General features: G+C 39.5%; 1 long non-coding RNA gene across 1 annotated transcript; it reads right to left on the minus strand.

Annotated features, from left to right (window-relative positions):
* Nucleotides 1-5,154: 5,154 nt before the first annotated feature.
* On the minus strand, nt 5,155-16,205 carry LOC111846745 (uncharacterized). Its single transcript, XR_002838945.2, has 3 exons — nt 15,805-16,205; nt 13,289-13,517; nt 5,155-5,578 (listed from the first exon to the last, which is right to left on the minus strand). It is a non-coding gene; the product is annotated as an uncharacterized lncRNA (long non-coding RNA).
* Between the last annotated feature and the right edge of the window lie 5,581 nt (nt 16,206-21,786).

Below are 21,786 nucleotides of genomic sequence, written 5' to 3' on the forward strand. Positions count from 1 at the left end.
CATTCTACTGTTCCATTATGGAAAGGGCCGGTGTGTTGGCAGGTTTTTTTTGGGATAACCGTTGGATCAGTTGCTCAAACCCAGTTGTGCGACCTCTTCAGTCGATCGGTCCTCTACGTTCTACTCTAAGCACGGAGTTGCAGCGAAAAGCTTCATGCCTAACGGCCCTTTCTGAATAAAATTAGCCACCCCTGTGCTAATCAATACTTTGCAGTCTGAGAATTGTCCCTACTGCTCACTAGACAGTCACCGTACTTATGACCAGAGACCCACACAACAAAAACTTCACATTATATGTGATCGTACGTAGAGCTAAATTATTCCTTATTATGTATTAAAGATTATTACATTTCTTACTTATACTGTGACTATACCCTTATTAGACTGCATTTTCCACCATCGCTGACATATTTACCCGGAACTACGCTTCTAACTACAGCTCGCGAGCTCTAATTCGAACTACGCAACTTAACAACAGTGTTTGCGAACGTTCGTTCGAACTATGGCTTTGGGAAACACCTGCGTCGTTTAACGATGCATCGTACTACGTAAGTCCGCAGTATCGTTACCTCTGTAGTTCGAACTATGGTTTCGGGAATCACCTGCGTCGTACTTACATAGTTCGAACCGCGGAAGTTGCAGTTAGCAACGATGGTTTTGGGAAACGCACCCCAAGTTGTTGAGATATCTTGGCTTCCTGCAAGGAAATGCTTTTGATGTTGTGGAGTGGTGGCCAACAAAACGGTGTGTTACGTACCTTTTGCAGTGACACGTTTGGTATTGCTAAGTATTTCAACATACAGTTATATTCGCTATATCTGACACATGTTCGTAAATTTCCCGCATGTAAATTTATTATTGTCCTCTGTGATTTCATCTTTGTATAATACACCTCAGTTTTTACATCCTTGAAAAAAAGGGGAACAACTGCACTGAATTCTATTACAGTTCTGTTAAAATATTTCTAGCAAACAATGTGCCAATTCAATCATGCATGTGAGCCTGCAGTAATTAACTAAGGCATCGTACAAGGGCCATATTTATTGTCAGTGAATGAATGTGACGTGATCCCACAGTGCCATGTGACCAGGCGGTAACAGGGTGACGGTGTCTGTCATAGGAGGGCACCACAAAGGGGCGTGGCCGAGGCAACGATCAAATATCACAGTGTTCTTGGTTTTTGATTCAGACAAGCTCACTAAAACATTGATAAAATGTAGTCATAGCTGTCACCTTTTCATACATTCTAAGATAAAATATGAATAAAATTTAGTGAATTACCACATTTTTGGTCTGTGGTCATGCACAACCATGTGATATTCTGGGTATATTCAGAGCTCAGATAAATATTCATTCACGACTAAAGGACAAGAATGTGTTTGACGGATTGACAGCAGAATGGACCACACTCCTGTTCTGTCAAGTCCTTCAGTTGTTCTGTTCCTCTTGAGAGGGGTCCTGACAGTTTATCAGACTTGTAACCTCTGACTTTACAGTAAGCTGTCCTTAATTTACTAGAGATGCATGGCAGAGTTTTAACAGCGAAGGCTCAGCGTGTCCCTTCGCGTGCGAATTGCATGTAATATCTCAGGTTAGGATGTTTCTACTCACATCGAAGCATTAGACAGGCTACTTCACCGCCTGTCTGATTAGTTATATACATCAGCATGCGTGTTGTTTTTCTTTTCCTGAAACCGAACATATTATCAGGAAATGAATTGTGAGGCTACTCAGTAAAAGAAGATTTACATTTCTTTTAAACTGTATTTACTCCATTTTTTTTGGTGATGCGTAGTGTCAGTACAATAGCTATTTAATGTAATACACGCTGTGTATCAAAGACATAATAATTCTTATATGATACCGTAAAACCTGACGCACGTTAATCGCTCGGCTTTACCTTTGACAGATGAATATCCAAAAAGCAACAGACTAATGAATTTTTAAAATGCGGATGTTCATGTATACCTTTAAAAAACATAATTGAATGGAATTTCTTATTCAAACACGTTTCCTTTTAAAATGGGAAAATAAATATGCCATAAGCTGTCAAAATATTAAACGTGCTGAGCTAAACTCATAATCACAGCAATTCAGAATATACTATACTGAAAATATCTACTGGCAAAATATGTTAAGTAATTTAAAAATTATAGATTAAATTAATGTTTTTATTATACTATATTTTAGCTGATTTTTTTCCAATACAGATGTAGTTTATATAGATGTACTGAAATATTTCGCATTGCCTTACTTTGAATGCATATGTAGCATTCAAAAAGTTTTAAGATATTTAAAATCGGCATTTTATTTTAAATAGCGTCTTTCCACAAAAGACCTTCCACAAAACGGTTTAAATTGGTGTGTTGTAATACAAGAGAGCGAAGATTTGAAAGCTGACGCTGGTGTATTACCCACAGTGCACAGTGCAGAATTCGCGATATCACTGCTTTAGGAGATCATTTAGAAAATTATTTATACTTAAGATGCAGGTATACAGCAAAGCTAAACAAGTATGTGTTGGTCCTGAGGTGCTGTAAAATATAATCGAAAACACTGAAATTTAAATGTTATGTTGTGTCAGTAACAAAAAAACAAGGCTCACCACAAATATGAATACTATAAAAGGGACTTTTACATGGTTGTTCAGTGTGTTTAATTGTGGATTTAAGAAGAATATTTAAGGACAGTTTAAAATTATCTCTGATCTGGAAGACAACATTTTCAGAGTGAAAGAATGTTTTTTCGCAAATGTTTCCCGTTATCTTTATTTAAATGAATGTGCAATGTTTCAATAAGTTTGTATTTACTTAATAAGTTCTTTGGGTTCATCGTTTACATCTACCGTAATTCGTTGAATTAAAAGTTATTCAACAGGAGAAAAACAATTACAATCCGCGAAATGACCAGAATTTGGTCAAATATTTCTTATTTTTCACGGGTATTACTTGGTGACTGACTGTGTGAAGGCAAACACTCGCTGAGTGGTTGTTTCGTGTAGCCAATCGTATGTTGCGGGACAGAATTTGGCCATAGACAGCCAATCGTAAGTGACTTATGGTTTGTTCAAAACTGAGATGCACCAAGACTAAAACGATTTAAGAAAATTGTGGTCATGTGCACAACACACGCTCAGTAACAGTATGGAAAGATAGTATTCAGACTCTTACAAGTCTTTTCTGTCAGAAATTTCTTACCTTTAAGCCGTATCGGGTATCGGGAGGAAATGCAATGTAACGAAGACAACAAACCAGTCTGTACTTGACAAACTGTTTTGTCTTACGCCATCCATATAAATTACATCTCTGGCTCAATTTTTATTTTGTTCGTGGCTAATTATTTCACAGAGTATCGTGTTTTGCCTGTAGACTTACTGAGAATAACGCGAATTAAGATTGTTAAGTGTTCGTGAGCGGAGCATTACACTGACCGGGCTGGGAGGGTTTTTCCTTATACACACGACAAATACACCTGCCTTTCAAAATTCGTCATCTGCCGTATGTCTTCAAAACAAGGCTGTTTCTGATATTTGGGGGAGGAAGGATATCCTTTAACTTTAAATTTCACTTTACCTCTTTACCAGGAATTCTGTCATTTTATCACGGAGTAAAGAACAACCTGCTTTCTGTTACATTCAGCGCTAATAACATCATCTTCATAATCACCAACAATTAAGAAACAGAACAACAATAATAACAAGAGGCTTTATTTTTTAGAAATATTCTTACATCGGATAAATGTTCATATATACACATTTACCATTACTTTATATAGTATGTGTAAAGAGATAGGCCTGTGTAAATTACCATTTGTTTGAAACAGAATAGGGCAGGTCACCCAGACTTGGCGAATTAATTTATAGACACGTATCCAAAAACAAGCAAACGGCAGTTTTGTTCGGAGGGTCAGTCTGTCCCTGAGCCCAAGTCCGCTCGCCCGCGCCGTTTCTCACAGTCCCGGCGGCACCTCCGATTCCATTCACGTCCCGAGCGTGTTCTTCCACTGCAGCTATTCAATACTTCATTAAATCTTAATGGCAGCTGGTAGGGAGGTCATTGAAACCAGTCTTTCTCACACATTTTCATGCAAATCTATCAAACTCTGAACAACTAGAAATAAAGAGCGCTGTGTCGCGCTGTCGCGAAATGCAGTTGCCGAAAGCACCTAAATGTAGCGATTACGTAAAGAAGAAGAAGTAAAAATCTTATATATACACCTGTAAAATATACACGGTTCTCTAAAATGAGATTGATTTGTTTCGAACGAGAACATTTACTTCCTCAACTGGTTTACATTTCAGTCAGTTTGCTTTTGTACCCACACTGAAAAGCTTTTGTGTGGCAAACAGGAAAAGTTGGCTTTAGTAACAGCGAAAGTTACTCGTTATGAGAGTGTAAATCTGGTTATGATACGGCTATTTTTATTTCTTTAAATTACCGGATATGATTTCGCATGATTCCTTAATACTAATTGATACCTATTGAAACCAGGCTCATCGCTGCGTAACTAAACACCCATTCTGCCTGCTGCGTGACTTTTACCATTGCACACAGAAATATCATTCAGGAATTGACTTTTTCTTATGCTTTTCATACTTTTTGTATTCGTATAAATGATTCGCATGCATTTCCCTTCAAATCCTCACGGGCTGATTCCAAATGACACATTTTATCATTAAATGCAATGGCACTGTGACAGGTTTAGGTGGCGCTGTGCCCGACGTATATAATAGAGGGTGTTCCCCACAGCTCCCGGGGGTACCTCCGCGCGGCAGGTGCGGCGCTGTCCAGGGTGCTAAACTACCGGCTGCATGCAGATGTTACAGACAGCGTCGGATGGCCCATTTCCTACTGCAGTGAGCTTATATGTTTACTTACTGTAACGCGCTTAAATTCTGAACATTAAAAAATGATACTTTACCTCTAATACTAGTCATTTAACTGTCCTGTGGGGATTTCTAATAGGTTGGATTTTACAACCACGCGTTGTATTTACTTGATAGTTCCGATTAATCAAGGATTTCTGTTAAGAAGACCTCAGATCCGATGATGGATTTATGTCTCTACTAATAGCTGCCCTCTTTCCATGAAGGTGTTTGGATGTGGTTTATTTACACTCATCATCAACATGGAACAATAATTGGTCAGACTGGTCTTCGGATGCATGTGAATGATGCTTTATTTTTTCCCTGAAATCAAAACTTAACGTACAAAAACATTTGTAAATATCCATACAACCGCTAATATTCTAAACATTTTCATATCAAGGAGATGGTCTCCATTATATCATTCCAGAAGACGATCAATTTTTTAATCAAAATTCAAAGTAAGAAAAGTGAGAATGATCCTCATTGCACACTAGCATGCACCAGTGCATCAAGTCCAAGAAATTCATGTAACACTAGTGATTCCGCACTTTATTGTCTGCTCCACAGCTCCCTAAAGCCTGCTGGATACACCCCCGAGCTGCAGTTCACCGCCTGCTTCCCCTGGAGAGTCTCCATGTGCTGCCATGATGAGCTCGGTGACTCAGATGGGGGGGGGGGGGCGGGGGTCTCTCTGCCTGATGTGCATTGCACCTGCCAGCAGGATGAGAGGAGAGGCAGAGTGAGTCAGGAGGCCGGCACATGTTCCCAGCCATGCACACTGTACCTCTGAGGAGAAGCTCGGTCTTCCTGGGTTCACCTGCACTGTTACGGTTGGGTGTGCAGTTCCTCTGTGCATTCACAAACAATCACATGTGCATTGTGCCTCCCAATTACACCCTGTCTTTAATTAGCAGTTGTATGTGTAGCATTTGAATCCTGTTCTGTGTGCACTGATTGTACATGCTCTTCTAACCAAAATCTTAAAATTGCCCATTCTGTATGGCTGTGTGTGCTTGCGCTGCTCAGACTGGCCCTCTCTTGCTTGGACTAGACTCTTAGCCCAAAACCTTGAGCAGGATAAGCAGATGTAGGATGGGTGGATTGTGGCCTGTCCTTTGATTGCTTTAAGCACATAATAAGAGTCATAAGCTAACTTGATACCCCCAAGAAATGGCCCACGGTAAAGCTGGGTCTTCTTTGAACCGACTTTGCCCATTTAATAACTCAGCTCAGGTTCACAAAAAAACACAAAACGTGCATTTCACATAATACCCATAGACTCTCATTCAGAAACTCAAATTTCATTGACCTGTTATGAATTGTAGGTGAACATATTTATAAACAAATTTCTTTGGCTATTTATTTTATGGTTTGTATTCCAACAACATAACATTATGCTAAAGTAAAAAGTAAATTAAAATTCCCCTAGTTGGACACAATGCACTATCAGCTATAATTTTATATCATTCATCAATGTGCATCCAATATGCAATATATATACCTCTGTTTCCACACGCACACACATACATGCACCAATTTTTGTATTCATATCTTCGTGGGGACTGTCAATTAATTTCTATGGGCAAAACCCTAATCTCAACAATAACAACCTTAACCCCTACCCAGCCCTAACCTTAACTATAAGTAACCCCTTAAAGTATTCCCTGAGAGTGAGTATTCCCTGAGAGCAAGTATTCCCTGAGAGCGAGTATCCCCTGAGAGCGAGTATCCCCTGAGAGCGAGTATCCCCTGAGAGCGAGTATTCCCTGAGAGCGAGTATTCCCTGAGAGTGAGTATCATCTGAATGCGAGTATTCCCTGAGAGTGAGTGTCCCCTGAATGCGAGTATTCCCTGAGAGTGAGTGTCCCCTGAGTGCGAGTATTCCCTGAGTGCGAGTATTCCCTGAGAGTGAGTATCCCAGGCCCCTGCTGCCGTTCACTGGAATCTGGGTGCGGCGGCTGGGGGCTCAGACACTTTGACAGGTCAGCTTTTTCACCAGCGCATTGCTGCCTTTGCCTGCGTCTCCCCTGGCAACAGCGCAGACTAGGCTAGCTAGGCGTCCCACGAGATGTCGCATTTCTACTGCTGTGAACGTGAACTTGTCCCGCATGATGATTAGGCTACAACGGGTCGCCGACAGAATGAGAGGGGAAGGAAGAAACGAAAGGACGATTGTCAGGGAGATTAAGGCACTTTAAACAAGTCACAGACAAGGCCAGACAAAGATGCCGCATGTCTGCTCTCCCCCTGGGGTCTGGGGTCTGCTCTCCCCCTGGGGTCTGGGGTCTGCTCTCCCCCTGGGGTCTGGGGTCTGCTCTCCAGGCTCGGTTATCGCTGCCGCTTTGTCATCATAAAATACCGGAACAATCTAAAGCGCTAGGGATGAATTAGACTTTCTTCTTTGAATAATTTTATAACAGCTACAAAAGTTCCTGAGCAGGTCATTAATTCCAAACAGTTCAAATTAAGGAGAGGTACTTCATTTCAAAACTGACAAATGAATTCTAATTTTTTAACAAAAGCATTAATGTTTTTTTCTTTTTATAATTCTCTAATATTAAAAAATGCTTATTATAGATTGACTTAACAGCTACATGACCCATCACTCCCACCAAAACTGAGAAGTTCAAGGCTGGTAAAGATCGACCCTGACTGAATGAAGAACTGTCTCTGTGTGCAGGATATAGACAGCCAGTGCTGAAGCTGTTTACATGCTGGATATGTCAGAAACAAAGGGACCAAGTGACAAGTAATTGTAGTTGGTACTTTTTTCTGACAGTGTGAACTATGATCTACATGAAGGAAGTTCTCATTATGGTTTTACTTTAATATCCTTTATCTGCTGATTCCGCAATATGCATTGTACTATTGGCTATATTATGGACATAGTTTTATGGAATGACCTGTATTAAAATTAATCATGTGATAAGCAAGGGATAATCCATGACAAGGTGTGCAGTTACACAACAATAATCAACTACAACTTGCTGTAATGCTGCAGTTGATTTTTTTCCATAAAACCACACAGCTTGAAATAGTTTATCTTGCTTACACCAACGCTAACAAACAAAACACAATCATAGAAATAACAAGTTGCAGTTCATTTTTCAGAAGAAAATTATTTCAATTAGCATTTAATAATATTGCAATGTGCTCTTAAAAATATATCCCTATAAGAATAGAATGTTTGGTCAGTGGAAGCGGCAAGTCCCTTAAGTTATAGAAGCTGTTAACGGACAGGTGCTTGTGTTTGCAAACCAAAGAAAATTATGCCAATAAGAATGTCTGTTTATGTATCAGTAAAAAGGCACACAGATTTATTAATATGTTTAAAAAAACATCAAAGCATAAAACTGTTATTAGACTGCCAGAACTACCTGTGTGGTTACATGAAAATAATAAACACCCGTGTGACATCTCTGCACCAATACGAAAACAGTATTTAACAAAAACTTCTTCAGGTGACCATGAGTGCAAAGTAAAAACGCAGTAGTAAAAAAAACAGCTTCCCACAAATTTTAGGCCTTATGTTATTATGTTATGCCTGCAGACGTTATTTCTGAAAGCGCTCTCGGTTTGCTCTCTGAGTCTCATTTACTGTTCCTACCACATTTGATTTAACGCAGAAGATGCTCACAAAGAGGGATTCAAGCACAGGATTGGATTTGTGGCTGAGGTGCTCGGGACAGGGTTGGCTGAGCTGGCTGCAGACAGCAGGCCTGCTGGGCATCTTTTCCAGATGCTTGGCCTGCCTTATGTGGCCTGCCTTCCAGCAGCAGCAGCAGCCAGGATCTGGGTCGAGAGCAGGCCTTGGTGGCTCCTGCAAAGCCACTGTGTCATAATATGATAATCCTGCTGATCCCCGCATAAGAAGGGATGTGCAGTGGAGGTAAAAGTCTGCTGGAGTGAACAGGGGAGGCTGTAGGGTTTCGTCTTACTGTGTTGTATTCTGGAGGCTGGGCAGTATGCACTGACAGCACAGGATGCATTAACCCCTTTTACTGTGCCAGCTGCTACATATGGTATTGGTATAGACATGGAAGCAATCACAGCAAATCCCCAACATGTTCACACACACACACAGACACAGACATTCCTAATGTAAGCATCTGCTCATGTCTGCTCTGCTCCTTGGTTCCCACCCAGCCCCCTACGTCTGCAGCCCAGACAATGAGACAGACGGGCCGGGGGCCAGGGGCTGCTCACAATGCTGCTATTGTGCAGGGGTGTCAGAAAGCCCACAGATAATGTCACATAACCAGTGACACGGGGGCTACGGTCAGGGGTTAACATGGTGTGGGGCATTACAGTGCAATGGTGCAGCCCGCTAGCTGCTAACGGCTAACACTGACGCGGAAGAGCGCCATTCCACTGGGGCTGACGCTGCTCTTGATCTTGACCTCTGACTCAGACCCCAAATTTGACCTTGGTCATCTCAGCCCTATTCAGCCAAACACGAAGGCCGCGTCTCACGGCTCCCCCTGCAGGCTGACATGATTATGGCCCTAGAGCATGGAGCATCATGTGTCTCATCACCTTACCATGCGGTTTATCTATGGAAATAGGTCACATGGTGGTTGCTATGGGACCAGCTTGGTAATAACAGTCTGCTTCCAGGGCTTTTCTTCACTGCCATCCCCCCCCCCCCCCCCACGATGGTGACAGCCCCCTTCTTCTATGTCCTATTGGAAGGAGCAAATAAGTCATACTATTGTCAGAGAGATGGAGGAGGATGAATAGGTGCCTCCCCCCCCCCCCCCCATCCCCATTTCCAAAATGGCAGCATTGGTACATAGTATGTTGCTTTCCCGCCAGTTTCTGCGGCGATCCCCTACCCACGGGCCCCGAGAGGCACCTCCATTCATTTTGATCACATGCATATCTCGCCGTGTGACAGTAATTACCATGGAAAGCTGGGAGACATAATGAATGGATGGAGCCAGGAGGGAAGCGGCATCTTACGAGAAAAAAAAAAAAACATAGGGCCCATGTCCCAGTTCTGCAGGTTCGCACGGACCCACACATGCATGAGCCCCCACAGGAACAGCCACAAATTCCTCTTTAATTCAAGCCCAGGGTTGGACCCTGTAAATGAGGTCAGCGGAGATTATGTACCGCCGCTGCGCCTCACACCCACACGACGGGGAGCCGCATTCCCGACGCGCGGCTCCGAAACACAAAGGGCGTACATCACGTGTAATTTCACTCTGTGCAGAAAACACTGGTCCACGCCACACCATTACTCTTCACGGTCCCGCCATTTGCACCAATTAACCTGCCTCGGCTGTCGACTTCTTTTTCAGCAAATGAATTACCAGGATAAAATATGTATAACACGACAAATGCATTTACAGCATCCTGACTGTACATAATACATTTCCAAAGCCCATGTTCTGCTGAAATGAGCTGCTGCCTACAGGTTTCAGTCAGTTCAGACCCATTTCCTAACGCTGGATTATGTCATCAGCTTTTCGCTCCAGAATGGTGGGGAGCCACCCGTGCCCCCCCCCCCCCCCATGCCTGGCCAGGTCAGTGAGATTCCCTTGAATGTAAATCTGTGCTTTACTGTCTGTTCACTGGTATAGCTGCATGTCTCTCTGGTTGTGTGATGTGATCCGGAGACCACTGGCCGGACACCCCATAAACGTTTGTGTCCCACCGGAGCCGCTGTCAGCACCTCGCTATACTTTTATTATAATGGCCTTTGTAGTCATTTAGAATGTGCTGGCACTGAGCTGGGGGCGTGGGGGGAGGCCGGGGGGGGTGGGATCCCAGTCTGCTCCACTCCCCACCAAACCCCGGACTGGAGCTTCTGCTCATGGACCTACAGCATTTTCTGCTGTTCTTCATGCTCTGTAGGGTCTAGCACAGCCTGTACTAAAAGATCGCACTGATAGAAATATGGAGCAGTGATGGTGCTTCTGCCCGACAGCAAAGACGCGGCCTGGACCCTCCTCATCTAAGAAGACACTTTCTTAAGCGCCTTTATCTAAACCACCTTTACCTACACTTATTTCCATACCTTCAGCTTTAAATTTTAATTTGTAACCGAATATTTACCAAAGCAAGACCATTCTTTCACGTAATATAAACAAATTTCCTGTTTAGAATAACATTTTACTTCCAGAAATTTCACACTTTCTTCATTTGATTTATTAGTGCAGCATCAGCTAAAGCACTAATAAACAAAAAACACAACAGACCCAAGTCTGTATATATTGCAGATATTAATTAGAAAAAGCACCACAGGCTTGATCAATTTATGTGTATATATGCTAACTGAAAAACTAGCTATTTTGCAGCAAATAACATTTCATTTTAAAATCACCTCAAATGAACTGAAGAGGACTAAATGACAACAACATGCTTTTGATACGTCAGAACAGGAACATTGAGGTGCATCTGAATAGGTTGTTTATGCTTTGACATTCAATAATTTTTAAATCATTATGTAACAAATAATGACAGTGAGTCGCATCTTAATTATGTCATGGCTATGAATGACTTACCACTTCTACATACAGTAACTTTTGTAGCGGACCTCTGAAAATGTATGTTTAATTTTCATAAATGCAATGTTTTTCAATATAACATTCCTAAGCTTACTTAAAGCAAACACCCACAGATGTTTATCTTTAACGTAAAACAAAGTTTTAGTGTTTTAATAATGTAGTTATATATTTATCTAAAACCACATGAAAAATATTTTAAAAGTGTAGGACTTGTTTGTTGCTTATATTTTCACCCTGTCAAGGGCAAGATTTCATGTAAAAAACAATATTATATATTTATACACACACACACACACACACACACGCGCAAATTCATTCATATATATATATATATATATACATACACACATACACACACAGTGGGGACTCTCCATTCATTTCTATGGGGAAAACTCTAATCCCAACATGTTGACCTTAACCCCTACCCAGCCCTAACCTTAACTAACTGTAACTAAACAAAATATTTTTTTATTTTTAACATTTTAATCGCAGTCACAGATTTGGTCCTCACAATGTAATATAAACATAATACACACACACACACACACACACACTCACTGAAATACTTCATACCTAGATTCCATTTCTCAGTTTTTTTTTTCTTAATCGGATGACTTGGTAATGGCCATTTTTGTTATAATTGCTTACATTTTGCTATTTTTAAAAAATAATAAAAATAACCATACAAAATTAATTACAAGATCAATTTTGCAGCACAAGGAATTGTGAGTTTATTAAAGACTGTTTAAATCATGCGCACAGATACTGCCAGGTCTGAGGCAACAAGAAGCTCACAGCAGACCTAGGATACAGAACTGTTTAATATTCAGCACCATGTAGCGCAAAGTTCAACGGACAGCTCCCAGTGCCAAGTCTTAGAGACGGGGCCCTTTTCACACACACTTTGCCAATCCAACATCATTTTGGCTGCCATTAGAAATCCGAAGCACTGTTTTTTTTTAAATGTGAGCTGTTTGAGGACTCTCATGCCATCTACCTGGGGACTGTACCCATGAAGCTCACATACATACACAGATATGTGCATGCGTGTCTGTATGTGTATATATATGTGCCTGTCTATATATATTTACATATATTTATATACACACCGGTCCAGCTTCATCCATCTCAAATCAGTTGATAATGTCAGTTGTTACAAGATTAAAATATGCAAATCTTTTTAAAATCAGGTACATACTTTTAAGGCAATGTACAAAGGACATTTACTTAACCGCTTGTTTGAAATCAGACGGCCATTTTATAAATTTTCTACTCTCCCAGTTTGGATTAAGAATATTTTTGAGGGTGGTCATTTTGTTTTACAGAATCTGCTTATCAATCATTCATTGTCTTGTTCCTCTTTTTTGAATATGTCAGATATTATAAGTGCAGCTCCGGTGAGGATGTTTAGGAGGTGAATAGGAGGAGGCCAGCACTCCTCAATTGAGGATGTTTAGGAGGTGAATAGGAGGAGGCCAGCACTCCTCAAGTGAGGATGTTTAGGAGGTGCCCAGGAGGAGATAGCACTCCTGCTTTTGAGCAACATGTATTCATTTCCACGTCATTGCACGTCTACTATGATCACGTTAATTTATATGATCAAGCTGAGCAAAAAGAATAAACAGCTTCTCTTAATGTAAACCTTATGGGACCTTCCTTCTGCTTTTAAACTAGACGTAGGCCTACAAAAGTTTCAGGTATGTCACGAGCACAGGTTCGGGGATACAACTTATTATTTAATACATTAGGAAACATACTTAGGCCTACAATTACATACGATCGGCATTTGAAATATGAACAGCAACGGTAAAACAGTGATACACAAGGGCGTCAGATGGATACAGTAGGCTATGTAGCGCAACAACAGCACGATCTATGGGGGAAGTATTTAAACAAGCGGTTAACTTACCTGGAGCGGTGTTTTCGTGCGGTGTCCTTCGGCGCTGAGTTTTTGCATTTTAAGTAAGGCGCAGATTAGGGAGCAATTTCTACATTCGGTTATCTAGCTTTATGATGACTGACTAACACTCATACAGCTAGATAACCAAAGATAGCCATCCACCCCCGATCCTTTCATTATGTATAGAGTGGCTTGATGGGTGCCAGCTTCGGGAACTGGGTGTGGTCGACAAATATATCTGGAGAAAGGGATGAAAATGTTTGGATAATTTAGTGCCCGTACCTGTAAGCATAAGTTCGTAGGTGTCTTTAAGGTTATACGCAGAAGCTTCTACATACAAATACGGCTCCTGTGTGCCGCAGAGGCTGAACACGGCCCTCACCGTCATCTTTTATTCTTATTGCGCTAAACAAACGCCAAGTGACATCATTTTACAATTAGCCAATGCAAACCCTGCTCTTACTAGGAGTTCAGTTCCCACTTCTACTTTCATTTGTGAATTTATGCTGCAATTAACGATTTATGTTACATTACTTTAAAAACCGCATACACACATATACATACTGACTGGACTGTATAACAAAAATAAATTAATAAGTAGCCTAATATATTGTCCCACGCATGGGCGTCGCCGCCATTAAATCTGAGGGGGACGAGTCCCCCTCACATTTCATAATTATTCGTTTTCATAAATATTAGTTTTATGCCAGTATTCCCCCCCCCCCCCCACATTCAAAATGCTTCTGACGCCCCTGGTCCCACGTACAAATGTCAGTGCTAAATATTTCATAGTTCATGTGGATTATCACATTATCCGGGTTATGCAGTTACAGGTAGCAAAATAAATCTATTAATACCAATCTATCAAAAAAGGCTAATAAACGTTTAAAATAATGTTTGATCCAACAGTGTATACGGTCGAACACTAAATGGACGACAAATTGCACATTGTATTGCTGTATTATTACTATTATTTAATGATATGCAATAGAACTTTTAGTACTGACTGTCCCTAAATTATAAAAGGATTTTACTATGTTTTAACATATTTGCCATGTATAGGTTGTAAGAAAACTTTGATAAAAACAGAAAACAGAAACATGAGCGGTAATTTTAAAAAAGTTTGTACATCCTTTTTCTGTGCATTATGATTTTTTTAATCTATTGAATGGAGATTTAAAAATCGGAAACACTATAATACGTTTTGTCTGTATTTCACTTTCTAAAACAGCTACACTTCAAAAGACCTCCGTTAAAATACGAAAAATTGGTCACGTATTTAATACAATGAATTCTGCAGAATACACACAAATGTGATTTGAGCTCAAATCCTGAAATCTTACCAAAACACACCACATATTTTTCCTGGGTAATTAAAAATATACAATGGCCTATATATGAAGTCGTAACGATAAATGTATCGTTTGAATTAGGCCTATATTTATTGTCATAAGGCGGCAATGCCAATTTTACTCTGAAAACTTTGAAAACTTATTCTGTTAAAGTAACTGTTACGTCAACATAAAGCGAATAAAACGTTATAATCGCGAATGTTTAGTTTATTACCTCTTGTTTGTTGCTTAAAAAACTAACCTATTTTATATTTTAACCTTTAACACGCATATATCATGAGGCCTGAATCGCTCCAGGACACAGTAGGCCTGCTTGTCCTTTTATTTTGATTCCCATTGTTGATTATATTCACATTGTGTGGCTGGTATCTGTCATGCCTGGTTTGGGATTTATTGTGCACATTACATTCAAAATCACATTCTATTTAAACACGTATGTTGTTAAAAATCCGAAGCGTCGACGTTTTACGTAATTTTAGTAAGTATCAAATTATACTCTACGAGCCGTTTGATTTAATACATTTACAACGTTTAGTGTAAAAGAGTGAAGAATGTTTAAGTTCTCATATCAGTAAAACACCAAATCTGAAACATCGAATATGCGAACAGACAAACATAAATTATCCTTTGAGCCGTCCCGTATTTATCCAAATCCACGGTGAATTGTTTCACTTGTAGATTATGATAGTTTGATGCAATATTCAAATTTTATTTCAACGAATTATGCGCCACCTATTGCTTTGCTTGTCTTTTTTGAGTGGTAGATATAGCCTATGTAGGCCAAAGTCAGTATCTGATTTTTATAAAATAAAATTATCAATCATTGTATTGACGGGAGTGATTACATCTCTGTAACATCGTAAGACCTTACGGTTTGTAATAAAAGCAATCCTCAGACTGGACAGCCGGAATAACGATTATTAACGCTGCTTTGGGGGCAAACACGGTGCATGAAAAATCACGCCGCAAAAAAATAATCATTTTATAATGTTGTCATTCATACTACAGAGGTTTGCGAGTGCATTTTCAGTCAGCTTCAGAGTTATTTTACAAAGTCAGTGACCCATTCATAAGATATAGCAAACTGTACAGGCTTCGCGGGAAATGTAGTTCAAGCGTTAAAACGCATCCACAAATATAGTTACCACGCCTAATGTGATAAAAGGTCCTTACTTCGGCCGGGCATTATTTCTCCATTACATCTCCAGAAAGCCTCCGTGATGCGGTCGTCAATAAAAGCTCCGGTGTAAACGTGAATGAGGCGGGATGCGTGGAAGCGAAATCTGAGTGAATAACCAAAACCACCGAGCAGATGCCGAAGCCTCAGAAAGACCAGGTAAGATGATGTGAATCCTTAGTGCTGTAAGGTTCGCGTTTTAATAGTTCGCATTTTATTTTCATTCTGGATAAATTTGTCTTGTAAATAGTCATTTCTCTGTTAAACTTAGTATTAGATTCCATATAAACTTGCTTGTTTTATGTCATTTTCATTTCTTCCTTCCCAAGTCCAGTTTAATCTTCATACAGCTAACCCGCTGCTGTCCAGTCCCTCAAAGCTCTCGTCTTTCTCTCGACGCTTCCTCCTCTGACAGCTCTCTCCTGCAATGACGTCAGCCTAGCGGCAGGCAACTGAGTGACCAATCAGGTAAGAAGAGGGTGTGTGTGTGTGTGTGTGTGTGTGTGTGTTTGTGCGTACATGTGTATGTAAACCTGATTTTTAAAATTCCATTTCATTTGTAAATTTAGAGCATACATTGTATTTGGATTTCACATGTATCAACGATTTGTACAGACGTAACCAAAGTGTATTCACCTAAAAAGTAACAATGCACGGAAATAATAATACTATTTAATTGTAGTATTTTATTAACTACAAAATAATATTTAGATTGTGAGATTTTAAAATAAACCATATTAGAGTTATTAGGCTATGTAATGCAAAACAGCTGCCAGTGACATTAAACATAGACATCAATGTGTGGAAATATTTCCCTTAGTGGCTGATGATTGATTGGTCGGTTGGTGATACTCAACCAACAATAAGAATTTGTTTGATTCTTATAGTACGGCGCACACAAAAAATAACTAGTACGATTACATGGCGTTCTGTAATGTGAAACTAAATATATTAGTGATATGAGTGATTAAAATCATTATGCTTATTCTCTGACGTGATCGCAGTTAATATCTGGGTATATATTCTCATCTATGAATAATTTATGCATGTTTTGTGTGTGTGAGTGCAAGTATGTGGTTAGTTTTTTTCCCTACTTGTTGGTTTTTTAATGTGTAATTATTACAACAGATTTAATGCTTTAAAATCATACACACGTGGCTGAAATGTATGACGATGAAACAAATGGAATGAACCAAAGAACAGTTCATCATGAAGTAAAATGTCCTTACACAGTTCTTGTTAGTGTTAAGGTATGCATGTATATGTATATATGAACATAATATATATGCATATGAAAATATTATATGAATAATGCATATATAATATGTATATTGTATTACATATTCATATTGTACGATTATATTGAAGATATTCGGCATAATATCTACATTTAGGTCAATCACTAATAATTAATACAGTCTGGGACCCGCGTGGTAATCTTTCCCTGGATTTCCTATTGAATTGTTTCTGGTCCATTGGCGCTGAAATAAAGACGCCAAGCCAACTTTGAGTCGGAGCATTTTCTCACCAGCTCTAAAAGACCCCCCCAGTCTCCTCTTATTGTTTGTCTTTATTATTCAACACCGTCACATAGTTAGTGAACGTGTCCTGAAATTTAACTGCATCCAAATTCATGGGTCGACTCACATTAACGTTCCTTTGTTCTCCTTGAGTGTGACGGCATCGTTGCCCCCTGATGAATCAAACTTGAAGCATCGCCGGCTGAGGTCCTCGCGTTTTCTCAGAGCTCTCAGTTATGTTTAAATCCTGCTAGATGTTTTCTGCTGTATGACTCTGAATCGCCGGAACAAGAGATAGGCCTACTACGAATGACCAACACCAACTCATTCAACTAACCGAGGTCTTATTTAAAGGCCTACATGATAGCTTTACCTTGCACATTAATAGATATACTCCTATATTCAACTGTAGTTACAAAACACATTACTGTTGATGAGCGGTAAAAATGTGCCAGATCCCTGAATCATTTAATCAGTCTTCTTTCGTCATAATTTCTATTCTCATAAAGACCTTCCATTATTCATCTCTCGGGTGTCATTCGTTTGCAGTTCCCGTTACAGTCAGTTTCTCTTGTAGGACAATGTTGTTGACGTTTGAAAGTGAAAATGACCCTGTAGACCTGTCATTTCTAGAAGAATAACTTAAGCAGGTTATAATTATTTTAGGCATAGGTACCACTCGAAGGGCATTGCATACATATGCAGCTTCTGCTAACTTGATAATTCTGAATTTTATTAGTACGGACTCAACGATCAGAATCGAATTGACATTGCTATATTATCCCAGTAAACATATGTACTGTAGTTCACTGTAAATTGCAGCATAATTATTTATTACATTCTAAATGGACATTCACAATTTTTTGTGTAATTTGTGTAGAACAGTTGCACAATTCTTGGCCGTCCGTAAAAACAAAAATTTGAAGAAGACCCTTACTATAAATATGGGTCTTGTTGTAATTTTAGGAGTAATTCATTAGTACAAAGAGCACAAAGTGTGGTGTTATCATTTATAATATTGTTGTCGTTATAATGAGAATACAAACAATGGTAAATAAGAATCATTTGCAGTTTTCAATGGAAAGAAACAGCAGAAACAGAAGCGTTACCAAGTGTCGTTTTACCTAATTTGACAGCGGATTTATTTGCAGTCATCCTCACAATATTAGGATCGCCGTGGTAGATGAATATGCTGCGGTTTGAAGACCTAATCTAATCCGACAATTCCGGTATTTTAACCATTGTGGTTTATCAACAGTTCTTTCAGTTATTGTACTTTTTCCGTTTTACCTTATTTTCTGAAATCAGTATTCTTGTGCTATTGTCATTAATTATTGTTACAATGAAATTATTATTTTATTAATAGAGCCGATAGTTATAGTGTAAATATTTATTGTCAATGCCATACATAATTATAACACACGTAGAATTGAGACAAAGAACTTTCTGTATATTTAGGACTGTTACTTTGACACATCCTTATCAATACGCTTCGCTTTGTTTCTATTAGGTTGATAAGAAACTTATAGCAACCCTGTCCCTCCGGAGAGATTTGTGAGAGGCTCGCCGGGAGTCAGCCCTGTCCCACCGGAGAGATTTGTGAGAGGCTCGCCGGGAGTCAGCCCTGTCCCACCGGAGAGATTTGTGAGAGGCTCGCCGGGAGTCAGCCCTGTCCCACCGGAGAGATTTGTGAGAGGCTCGCCGGGAGTCAGCCCTGTCCCACCGGAGAGATTTGGGAGAAGCTCGCCGGGAGTCAGAGGGCAGCGCGGGGGGTAATGATGAACAGCCCGGCTCTTGACATCTGCCCTTTGCCTTTTGTTGCTCGTATCATTAAACGCTCGTTTTAAACGAGAGTCCGGTTCCAGTTCATGAGAGGTTATATCAGGTTAAGTTAACTGCTTGTGTCTCTATTGTTCCGTGCATTACAAGCCTGTTAACGGGTTGTTCAAATCAGCAGAATTATTACAAATTCGAATCGTGAAATCGCATGAATTTGGAAAGAGAAAATGTATAGACATATACCATGTTCGGTAATTAATTATTATTTTTTGAAAATGCAAGGTATAGACATAATAATAATAATAATAATAATAATAATAATAATAATAATAATAATAAACAATCTGTATATATAATATAATTCTATTCTGTAATTTCACAGTTGTAAAACATGTTTTAAAATCAATTCATAATAGAATTTTCATTTTTATATGATTAATTTCCATTGGATAATTGGCGTGATATATGTATTTTTTTTTAAATCCATTCACTTGGATTAGTTTATAAATTCTTCACACAACTAACATTTGTTTTAAGAATTCAACTGAGTCATGGATGAACTAATAAAGCAATCACAGTTTAGGTCAAAATATGAAATAATGAGCATTGAATTTATAAGCATATCACTATAGTCCCAGGTCATCCTGTTGCATCAACCTCAGAAAACAATGCCCAGCTCACCGGCTTCTGGTTTATCTCACAGCGCTTTTTAACTCGGCAGAATGGTGCTGCCTTTTAAAGCACGTTAATACGAAAAAAATGAATGCCCGTAAGTGGCTGCATTCTGATTCTGCTGAGCCCGCTGACCAGGAATTCTTAGCGAAAGCACAGTTAGCCGACTAAATGCCAACTGGGATGTAGTGATTTTTATGGATTTGGTGGAAATAGTGAGTAATGGGGACGCTGCCCAGAAATGAGGAATTATTGTGCTGTTATGTGTGTCATAGCTTCTTCACACATCGGGACCCGTGGTATCATGCTGTTTATTATTTATTATTTATATTTGGGCAAAGGAAATGTAAATTAGGCATGTACTTAATTTGGGTTGGAAGATTTTTGCAACTTAGTTTAACTTAGTTTAACCGATTTGTCATACATGTAAACTTGACGAAGAATGAAACTTCGAAATATTTCCCTTTATCAATAATCAGTACGACACATTTTACAATTTACCTTTTTAGCTCGCTTACTGAGACATAACTAAATGTATATGTCAAAGTACGACTTCACATCGATACATAATGAAATGAAATTAATTAAACTAAATGAAAGAAAATCACAAATAAAAAGTCATGGTTCATTGTTTGTTTCATGGAAAAATCATCAGAAAACCGTCACTTTCGGATGAAGATTTTCCTGCAACTATAACGTAATAATAATATATAATTTTAATATGCCAATATTGTGTTATTAATCCTTCATCTACCCAAATGATTTATGAAAGACACACAGCGACACAGCCTACATGGCTAGGGAGAAGGAGAAAGCGTTTTACTAACTAAAAATAAGCGGACGGTACCTTTTGTATAATACCAAAGTAATGTCTAACACCCAAGACCACCATATTAATGTACATTATATACTATGTAAATACAGATTTATAATTAAAATGGTTTGTATTTAAGGCTTTGAAGCCGAAATGTACAACGCAAACAAATAGAAAAACAATACTATTATACACATGCAAAAATCGCAAGTGTGGAGAAATATTGTAAAAAAAAAATGACACGTAAGGATAACACACATTGTCTTGTAATCTGTGTTTGAGAACTGACCACGTGAGGTCGATTGATAGCCTATTGCAGTGAAATAGTAATTCGTTTGAATCGCCAAGCTCCCTTTGATCTGACTGAAAGCGTAATGGAGCTTTTGACATGTTTGTATCAGATCTCGGTGAGATACAACTGAAAAACTTTTAAATCCATGTCATACATAGCCTAATGTCCAGGGGCGGAATTTGGCGGGCTGGGGAGAACCCTGCCACCTAATCCCAACTTCCTTTTTATTAACAAAACACATAGATCAAATGTCCACTAGACACCATCTATATAACATGTTGGTTACAATATCATAACCTGTTATAATAGGCCTACAATGTAACTTAAATTTGGGCGACCGATCCCAGTGCGAGACCAGGGTTGCCTTTTAAATGGTCTGCAGGGTTTGAAACTGCACCAACGCGTTTGATGTAACAATTTTCAGGTTCATAACGGAATAATACAGATTTGCCGTAACATTTCTTGCGTGAGCGTGAGTGTCACGTCAGATGCGTGAGAATTTGCAACCGAGGATACCTCCTCCCCCGACAGGCGAACCTTTAAGCTTTCCGGTCCCCAACCTGATCGGCAAGGGCGCCGTACTAGGACGATTTAACTGGATTGGTCTGGACTGGGGGCCCCAATATGATATGCTTTCATGGGGCCCAAAATCTCTATCAACGCCCCTGCTGATCGCTATTACCGCTGCCCCCCGTGATGTAACTAGCATATCACTCCTGTTACATCATTTTGAATTCCCCTCGTTTCTCTTTAGGCTCAAAAATGGCTCAAACAGCCCACTTAGGGGTCCCCTACCCTCTTTAGCCTGCCCTCCCAGAGAAGCAAGCCTACCCCTGCTGATCCCATATAATATACTGCACAGCCTAATGAATTGCGTTTATTTAATCCAGGTAATACATAA

This window comes from Paramormyrops kingsleyae, chromosome 13 (genome assembly GCF_048594095.1).
Source record: "Paramormyrops kingsleyae isolate MSU_618 chromosome 13, PKINGS_0.4, whole genome shotgun sequence".
NCBI classification, from domain to species: Eukaryota; Metazoa; Chordata; class Actinopteri; order Osteoglossiformes; family Mormyridae; genus Paramormyrops; species Paramormyrops kingsleyae.